We start from the raw sequence: 10,170 nt of genomic DNA, 5'->3' as shown, positions 1-10,170 counted from the left end.
GTGGACTACATGGGAGTCCAGCGACATAGCCATTACGCTAACTGCTGGTTCCCTGGGGTCAGTTTTCTTAAAGAAAACCAGTACCTTTTTTTTTTCTTCTATAGGATGCATGCACTCCCCGGATACAGAGTGAGGGACAACAAATGAGAAATCACCCCTCAGGGAGGATGGCCATGCTGCATTCTCTACTCTTTTGTTCTCTTCTTGGGATTTTGGACACACACGTGCACCCGCGCGCGCGCACACACACACACACACACACACACACACCTGGCGTAATTTTCAAGCCACTAGGTCCGGGACTTGAACCACACACCTGGCCATGTGGGATCCAAACTCGACATCACCTGCTGGCCCACCAGTGCCTTTTATACTGTTAGAGTCTCCTCAGCGGGAGATAACAGGACATCCAGACATAGCCAAATGTATCGGAGTTTTTGTTTGTTTTTTTTTTGAGAGGTTTTTTTCACTATAGGGCATGTGCGCGCACCAGACAGACAGACAGAGAGAGACATTAGAGACAGAAAGAGAGAAGTCACCCCCCAGGGGGGATGGTCGTGCCGCAATCCCTTCTCCTCCATTCTCCTCTCGGGATCTTGGGCACACATGCACACGCGCCCAGCGTGAGTTTTAAGCCACAGGGTCCAGGACGCGAACCGCGGTTGACTACATGGGAGTCCAGCGACATAGCCATTACGCTAACTGCTGGTTCCCTGTATTGGAGTTTATTGACTAAGCCGGCGGCAAATGTGGGACTTGAGTCTCTCAAAACCCATGTCTCTCGGGACCAGCAGTTGGCATAATGGCTATGTCGCTGGACTCCCACGTAGTCGCCCGCGGTTCGCGTCCCGGACCCGGTGGCTTAAACTCACGCTGGGCGCGTGTGCATGTGTGCCCAAGATCCCGCGAGGAGAATGGAGGAGAAGGGATTGCGGCGTGGCCATCCCCCTCTGGGGGGTGATTTCTTGCTTTCTGTCTCTCTGTCTCTCTGTCTGTCTCTGTCTGGCGAGTGCACGCACCCTATAGCAAAAAAAAAAAAAAAAACTCTCAAAAACAAACACACCAAAACTATGTCTCTCAAAACCCAGTAGCCCCAGTGAAAGGAGGGTGCTTATCAAGGCAAAGATGACACATTTTCCCCTAATGACGTGCTGATCACAAGGGCAAGGCAGGTGTGGCGGGCTTGGCAGGGTGGGGGTAGATCTTACAGATCTTAAAAAAGCAAAAGCGCATTACAGAGGTGGGACAGGCAGGTAAGCAGGTTAATCATCCCTGAGGGCCTATTCTGTCCCTGCCTCCCGCACAATGGCATCTCAAAGGCCTTCATGGCTCCAGGCAAGGTCCAGTGACTTGGAGATTGTATTTTAAGGCCCTGTTTAAAGACAATAGGAGCGTTAATCCACAATAGAGTTATTTACTCTTAGGCAAAAGAGGAAAAGGCAGGTTTCTGGTCAGAGCAATTTAACAGTTTGTAGTGGAGTCAGTCGCTCCTCCAAGATGGAGTCAGGCCGGTTTCATTGATAGCCCCGTGCGGCACATAGCTGCCATCATGGGAGGGCACACAGCCCAGGCACGTCCTCCGGGGCTCTGGACCTGCCACACTTGCCACACCCGCGCGCAGCTCTTAGGAGGGACCAGATTCTGGGCTGAAGTTTCTCTCTTCCACCCCACGACAACCCCTGCCAGGGACCAAAGGCCCTTGGGAGCATCAGGCAAGGAGGGGGGCAAGAGCCGCGGAAAATGCTTCAGCTGACCACCCCCCTCGCCCACCTCAACCCCCCGCCGGTTGTCTTGTGGATACTGGCCTTCCCAACTTGGTCTGGGAAGACAGAGGTTTCTGTCCAGAGCCCCGGGAAGCCAAGAACAGAAGCTGCCCCAGGCCCTTTCTGTCCCTGGGTCTCCTTTCAAAGGCTTTCTGGATCGGGGGAGGAGAGTACAGGGAGGAGAGTCCGGCTTGTGGGTAGCTGGGAGAGGGCCTATCTTTGTTTCGGATTTCTGACTTGGCTCAGAGACTCAGACTCTCCAATTCCCACATGAGATGGCTCGTCCACGGGGAGACAGGCCTTGCCTCCAGGACACGACCACGCCTCTGGCTGCTTCTGCCTCTGCTCAGGCTCCCTCACCAGCTTCCCTAGCAAGTCTCCGTTTCAGCCCAACAGAGACTGGAAGCTCAGAATCTTTGGGTGGCTGGTGGCAAACTGGTCACTCCCCAAAAAGAGACGACTATATTGGCCTACAGGTCTAAAAGACCGAAGGGGCCCAGCTTCGGGGGCTCAGGTCATCGTGTACTGATCTGCAGTGCTGGAAGTCACGGGGCCTTCTGAAGCTTTGAACCCCTGGTCGACTTAGAACATGCCCAGCACAAGGTCCTGCTTGGCCGGAGAGTGGTGGGGAGGAGACCACAACGTGACGAGATTCTGCTCAGGAGTTCTCTTTCTTTTTTTTGCTCTGTGGGTGTCATGCGAGAAATAATAATAATTTTAAAAATGTCTGGGGGAAATGGCTTTAGGTGTGGCTGGATCCAGGTGCTCAGACATCATCGCCAGGAAGACGACTCTATCCATCTTTGGCTCTGCTTCTTCTTGCTCAGGCTTTGTTTTCAGGCAAACTCTTCCTTCGTGGTCGCAAAGAAAAAGAATCTGGGCTTGGGACCAGGAGGTGGCATAGTGGTTAAGGTGCTGGACTCCCACATGGTTGACCGTGGTTTGAGTCCTGGACCCAGCAGTTTGAAACACACAGGGCACATGTGTGTGCATGTCCAAAATCCCTAGAGGAAAATGGAGGAGAAGGGATTGTGGCATGGCCACTCCCTTGGGGGGAGCGATTTTTTCTTTTTGTCTCTCTGTCGCCCTATATCAAAAATCTCTCCAAAAAAAAAAACCTGAGTTTATATCTCCCAGCTTGGTAACACCTATGGACAGATCACACTTTTCAGTAGATGAGACAAAAATCTCAGGGAAGTCTCCTATTGGCCCAGATCAGTTCCCATGGGAACGCATGACACTGTAGGAAGGACAGAGGTGACACCCCAGAAGTGAGGATATTGACAGGCAAAACCACCAGGGACCACCTAGGCCAGCTGCCCTGCCTGCTCCGGACCTTTGTTCACATAGCGCCTACCCCTTTCTGGAATGTTCACTTCCCTCCAAGCTTCCTGCTTCCCCTTGTGGACAGAAGTCTGACTACTTTTCCTATTTTCCAAAATCTTTTCAAAAAGGGGACTGGGGAAGTCATGCCCACAAACATTAACAAACCATTTACTTTCTATTAACAGGATTCTTCCTACCTCCCGTCCCTGGCATAGTGTCTTTGAGATGTATATTTCAGCCGATTACAGAATATTCTTGTGCTTATCTCTGCCCAAGACATGGTACTTCCCTTTTCCTTGAGATGTAGATTAAGCCTTTCTTTAACTAAGACAGGGATCTTCCCTTCCAATCCCCGACCAAGAATTTGTGAAACCCACCTGTAACCTACAAGCTCCCCCTTCTACATGTCCCGCCTTTTGGGGCCAGACCAATGGGAAATCTTTTAATTAAATGTTGTCTGTCAATCTCAAAAGCAAATAAAAGGAACCTCTGTACATGATCACCCCGAGAAAAGGCATGTGTGCCTCTTCTCCGGGCCTAGGTCACTCCCAGTTGGCTTGGAAATAAACCGCATTAATTATTAATTATTAATTTTACAGTTGGTTAGATTTTTCCTTCGACACCCTCCTTCCAGTTCCTCCTCTCCCGGAGTGCCTTCCCTGGCCTTCCAGCCCACTCGGACCTCCCCCTTCTGTGAACTCACCAGGAGACAACGATCTATGCATTTGATTTGATTTTAAAATGAAAATAACCATACGATCTGTGCACAGAAGTCTGACTACTTTTCCCATTTTCCAAAATCTTTTCAAAAGGGACTGGGGAAGTCATGCCCACAAACATTAACAGACCATTTACTTTCTATTAACAGGATTCTTCCTACCTCCCGTCCCTGGCATAGTGTCTTTGAGATGTATATTTCAGCCGATTACAGAATATTCTTGTGCTTATCTCTGCCCAAGACATGGTACTTCCCTTTTCCTTGAGATGTAGATTAAGCCTTTCTTTAACTAAGACAGGGATCTTCCCTTCCAATCCCCGACCAAGAATTTGTGAAACCCACCTGTAACCTACAAGCTCCCCCTTCTACATGTCCCGCACATGTCCCGCCTTGTTGGGCCAGACCAATGGGAAATCTCTTCACTCAATGTTGTCTGTCAATCTCGAAAACACATAAAAAGAACCCCTGTTCATCATCACCCCGAGAAAAGGCATCTTCTCCAGGCCTAGGTCACTCCCAGTTGGCTTGGAAATAAACCGCATTAATTATTAATTATTAATTTTACAGTTGGTTATTTTTTTCCGTCGGACAGATCAAAATAATACTTGTTCCCCAACGAATCGGAAAACACAAAGATGAATCCCGCACTTCCCACAGAGACTGCTCAGGGGAGGTGAGACATTGTGTCCAGGTTTGAGAGGGAATGGGCAGAGGAGGGGAAGCCCAGGAGCACTTCAGGGTATGGGAGTGCCCCGGGGACAGGGGGTTGGAAGCTCCGGCTTTCAAGAACTATGGGCGCTCAGGAGCAGGAGGGAGTGTGAGGAGAGAGCCAGGCCTGTGGGCAGAGAGTAGCTGAAGGCCGCAGGATCAGGAGGCTGGCATTCATCTGAGATGGGAAGCCATCGGAAGATTATTTTTAAAGAATTATTTTATTTAACTTATTTATCTATATTCATTTATTTTTAATTTGACCAGAAAGGGACAGAGTGAGAGAGAGAGAGAGGGAGAAGGAGGGAAGGAGGGAAAGTGAGAAAGCAGGCCACCTGGCCCGGGACTTGATCCACAGTGGGCCATGTGGGAGTCCAGCACCCTTAACCACACACCACCTGCCGACCCAGAGGATTTTTTTTCTTAAGAGAGAGTTTTACTATAGGGCATGTGCACTTGCTGTGCTAGACAGGGAGACAGAAATTGAGGCATCATCCCCCTGGGAGATAGCCATGCCATAATCCCTTCTCCATTCTCCTCCCAGGATGTGGGGCATGTACCTACATGTGCCCGGCATGAGTTTTAAGTTTTCTTTTCTTTTTTTTTTTTTTTTTGAGAGATTTTTCACTATAGGGCACGTGCGCTCGCCAGACAGACAGAGAGAGACATTAGAGACAGAAAGCGAGAAATCACCCCCCAGGGGGGATGGTCACGCCGCAATCCCTTCTCCTCCATTCTCCTCTCGGGATCTTGGGCACGCACGCACACGCGTCCGGCGTGAGTTTTAAGCCACCGGGTCCAGGACGCGAACCACGGTTGACTACGTGGGAGTCCAGCGACATAGCCATTACGCTAACTGCTGGTTCCCTGAGTTTTAAGTTTTCTAATCTCCAGGTCTGGGACTCGAACCGCGGTCAACTACATGGGAGTCCAACAGCATAACCATTACATGATGTGCTGTTCCTGCCCTTGAAGGACTTTAAGCAGGGAAGCCACTGATCATGCCAGCATGGGGAAGCTCTCTGAGCTGTGGCGTGGAGAATGCAGAGGGCAGATTGGAACTTTGGAGGGTCCCCACGGTCATGCAGGGAGAGGTGATCTTGACAGGAGGTGGAGGCCATGGAGAGGGACAGCGTGGGTGGGGTGTGGAGGCTGAGCTGATGGGGATGCATGGTGGGAGGGTCAGGGTGGAGGGTGGGGGTGAGTGACTTCTGGCGTTTGGGCTTGAGCAACCTTATAGATGGGATCCATTCACTGCCACAGGGAAGAAGGGGAGTCGAGGCACTCCCTCGAGATGGTACACATCCAAAAGTTCATGGAAAATCTAAGTATGACTTTATTTTGATGCCCCCCAATTTAAATCTATACCTAGCTTATGCATGACACATTTCCATGAACTGGTTTTTTTGGAGAGGTTTTTGCTATAGAGCTTGTGCGCTCACCAGAGAGACAGAGGGACAGAAAGCAAGAAGTCACCCCCCAGGGGGGATGGCCACACCGCAATCGCTTCTCCTCCATTCTCCTCTCCGGATCTCGGGCACGCACGCACACATGCCCAGGCGTGAGTTTAAGCCACGGGGTCCGGGACTTGATCCGTGTTGGATTACATGGAAGTCCAGCAACATAGCTATTACACCATCTGCTGGTCCCTCCATGAACTTTTTGATGAACCATCATGCACACGCGTGCGTGTATATTTTAACTTTATTAATTTTTCTCATGAGACAGTAAGAAAGAGAAAACGAAAGACAACCCCCGCAGGGTCTTTGCACTGCAATCTACCCCCAGCCTCAGCAGGCTTGGATCTCAGGCATGCGCACAAGGCCTGCAAATACAGAGAGGCCTCAGGACGCAAACCCTGGACCCGACGTGGCTTCAGCATCACAGAGCGTGGCGTTACTGCTGTGCCACTGCGGCTGATCCGCAATGTATCTCCGTCATGTCCTTGGCAATGTCTGGATACTATTCCATAAGAGGGTGTCCCATAATGTCCCCATGGCTGAACGTCGTCAGGACCTGATTTGGTGCCATACATTTTCGCTTCTCGGTCACTTGCGCCTTCCTCCTGTCTCCCACCAGGAACTGCAGGCTCTCTGGGCTCCTTCCCTCCGCGCCTCGCGCTGTGGCCACTAGATGGCGGTGTTGCATAGTAGCCCCTGGTGGCTCCAGAAGCGACTGCTCAGAAGGGCCTCGGAACCGCTGCAGAAGGTGACCTCCCACCCCGACAGGACTACCCCAGCCTTCCTCGGAGGCCCCACATTCTCATGCCCAGAGAACTCCTGCCCTAGGGGGTCCTTGCTGCCCACTTGCAAATGAATGTTTTTGCTATTCCTTGCAGAAATTGGTGGGGTAAGGAGCTGGCCCTGTGGGGGTCGGCTTCTGAAATGCGGCGTCGTCGGAGTTGCTGGCACAGCCTGACCAAGTGCCAGGGCCCACATTACAGAAGTTTAGTGCATAGATCCTTAGAAAAATAGTGTTTTTTTATTCCTACGCGTAATGCTGCCCTTCACATCCATGTTTTTCAATACTATTATGGAGAATGAGGTTACGTGTTAAACTTAATTTAAAATTTAAATATAAAGAAAAAAAACGGCAGTAGGGTTGGCACGCCCAGAAATCATGGCTTTTTGCAAATCACTGGCTTCCGCTCTGGGTCCAGAAGACAACATAAGGAATCCATAAAATCTTAGAAAGAGTGAATTTTAAAATGTGTGCCTTGCAGAACATCAACTCTAGAGGTACAGTCTTCAAACCATAGTCTCTAGTTTTATTTTTTCTTTATTTTTTCAAATTTTATTATATATCAATATATTTCTAAAGTACTTATTTTTTGTTGTTATAATTATTATTATTATTATTATTATTTAATTCACCAGAGAGAGAAAGAGACAGAAAGTGAGAAAGCAAGCCACCAGGTCCGAGACTCGAACTATGGTCAACCATGTGGGAGTGTCCAGCGCCCCAAACACTATTCCATCTGCTGGCCCATCTGGTTTTATTTTAAAAACCTTGGAAAGATAATACTGAGTAAAATAATTGTACAACTCTGAGAATCCATGAGCTCCCGGGGTCATAGTGTCCTTATAGACGCCCAGAACCGTCGTGTAAAGAGGCCCACTCCACCCTCCTCCTCTGGTGGAAGAGGAGATGAGTTTGCAAAGGGAGACTGAGTGACCTGCTGGAAGCCCTGCCTCCGGGAGGGGTGACCCTTACGGCTCTTCCTGCCTCACCCTTCCCTTGAAGCCCAGGTCTCCTTGCCCCCAGGATGCTCAGGGTTTCCAAGGCAGGCCCCCACACAGACAAGACCACGCCAGCTCTAGCTTTGGTCCTTATTAACACTTACGCACCCTGCTCCCTTCCCGGGAGCTGCTTCTCCACACTGCTTAACCACATGGGCAGTCAATCTCAAATGAGTGATGTATGTGAACATCTGTCCATCCACTCTCTCAGGTCATATGTACTTTCCTTCCTTTCTTTTCCTTTCTTTTCTTTTCTTTTCTTTTCTTTTCTTTTCTTTTCTTTTCTTTTCTTTTTAGAGGTTTTTGCCTTTTGGCACATGCGCTCGCTGGGGAGGGATAGAGAGAGACAATGAGAGGGAAAGTGGTCCCATGGGGGGTGGCTACACCACAATCCCCTCTCCTCCATTCTCTCCCCAGGATCTTGGGCATGCACATACATACACACACCCAGTGTGATTTTCAATCCACCGGGTCCAGGACTCGAACTGTGGTTAGTCACGTGGGAGTCTAACCACATAACCTCTACGCCACCTGCTGTTCCCCTTTTGTGCTTTGCGTGGCACGTTCTGAGCCACAAGACGGTGGCATTCGAGCCAGTATAGCCAGCCGCTGCCTGCAGTACGCTGAGGGTCTCCCATCACTGGGTGTCCATCAAATCTCCACCCACCCAGAGCCCCAACCCCTGCTCCTCGTTCTACCCTGGGAGTGAGGACACCCAGGGAAACGGGCTTTGGCTTCTTTCCTGATCTCAGTGCTCAGGTGTGCATCGGAAGACTCAGCTCTTTAGGTCTGAACTTTTACCAGTCCTACCTGTCTTTCAGGACTCTGCTCAGATGGCACCTCCTCTGGGAAGCCTTCCGGGATTCGTCCCACAGAGCTAAGCATCATCCGAGGACATCACGTCAACATCCCTCGTGTGTTTCCCTGCTGAGTTTCCAGACTAATAATCACTGGGGAGTGATTGTTCCCCAGTGCCGTTAGTGACCCTGGGTTTGCCAACTCAAGGGCCCACAGGGGCCGGTTCAAAACACCAGGGAGGGACCAGCAGTTGATGTAATGGCTAAGTTGCTGGACTCCCATGTAGTTGACCACAGTTCGAGTCCCGGACCCGGTGGCTTAAACTCATGCTGGGCGTGTGTGCGCGTGCCCAGGATCCCGAGGGGAGAATGGAGGAGAAGGGATTGCAGTGTGGCCATCCCCCCTGGGGGTTGATTTCTCGCTTTCTATCTCTCTGTCTCTCTCTGTCTTTCTGGTGAAAGAATACCAGGGAGCCCAGGGTCACAGTAAACCAGTGGCCTAGCCTGTGAGGCTGTCCACGAAGCAGGTCCAATGTCACCAGATCTGATGTTTCCAGAAATCTGGAGTTGATAAAGCACCATCTCCCAATTTTTAAATGTCGATAAGCATTTTACATAAAAATCTCTCCTTTCGGGCCAAATAAAGCACACCCACCAATCTAGCCCTGGAGCTAATACTTTGGAAGCCTCTGCATCGGGCCCTTGTTCGTGTGGGTACTTGGGTGTTTGTGTCAGAGAGGATGAGGGTCATTTTCAGAAGCCACGTGGCTGTTTTTGCCAGATATTTATATGCCAACTGTAGAGCCTCTTGAAGCCTACATTAATAAAAGTTTGTGGGACCAGCAGTTGGCGTAATGGCTATGTCGCTGGACTTCCATGTAGTCAACCGCAGTTCGCGTCCCGGACCCGATGACTGAAAACTCACGCCGGGCGCGCGTGTATGCGTGCCCAAGATCCCAAGAGGAGAATGGAGGAGAAGGGATTGTGGCATGGCCATCCCCCCGGGGGGTGATTTCTCGCTTTCTGTCTGTCTCTCTCTCTCTGGCGAGCGCACGCGCCCTATAACAAAAACCTCTCCCCCAAAAAAAGTTTGTTGAAGAAGTCAAGCATGTCAGTTTCAAAGTATGACCCATGGGCCAGCAGGTGGCATGGTAGTTAAGCTGCTAGACTCCCACATGGGACCACAGTTCAGGTTCTGGACCTGGTGGCTTGCTTTCCCACTTTCCCTTTCTCTGTCTCTCTCTGGTTGAATTAAAAAAATAATGATAATAAATAAAATTAGATTGCATAATTCATATAGATATATACATACCCCACAAAGTTGTTGACCTCCTTCTGTCAAGAGGCAGGTCCCTCCTTTCTTTGGAACCTGAAGTCTGTGGTTGTCCGTCCAGTGGAGCATGGCAGAAATGCCACCGTGCCAGATTCAGCGACATTGCTCTTGGGACCCAGCCACTCTGCACTGAGGGTGTCAAAGCAGCCCATGAAGGAGCCTTGTGGAGAGAAACCAGACCCTACCCACCCAGCTATCCCTGACAGCCAGCACCAACTGGCCATGTTGCGCCATCTTGGAAACGGATCCTCCAGGGCCCAGTCAAGTGCCCCAGCTGACACCACCT

The 10,170-nt window shown here is 50.4% G+C and overlaps 1 long non-coding RNA gene across 1 annotated transcript; it reads left to right on the top strand.

Annotated features, from left to right (window-relative positions):
* Nucleotides 1-4,421: 4,421 nt before the first annotated feature.
* Nucleotides 4,422-8,848, top strand: LOC114010068 (uncharacterized). The gene is made up of 3 exons (XR_003551457.1): nucleotides 4,422-4,480; nucleotides 6,595-6,723; nucleotides 8,576-8,848. It is a non-coding gene; the product is annotated as an uncharacterized LOC114010068 (long non-coding RNA).
* The last annotated feature ends 1,322 nt before the right edge of the window (nucleotides 8,849-10,170 follow it).

The sequence above is a fragment of the Tupaia chinensis genome, unplaced genomic scaffold, assembly GCF_000334495.1.
Source record: "Tupaia chinensis unplaced genomic scaffold, TupChi_1.0 Scaffold000704_1, whole genome shotgun sequence".
NCBI lineage: Eukaryota > Metazoa > Chordata > Mammalia > Scandentia > Tupaiidae > Tupaia > Tupaia belangeri.
This window is presented reverse-complemented; position numbering and strand designations above follow the sequence as displayed.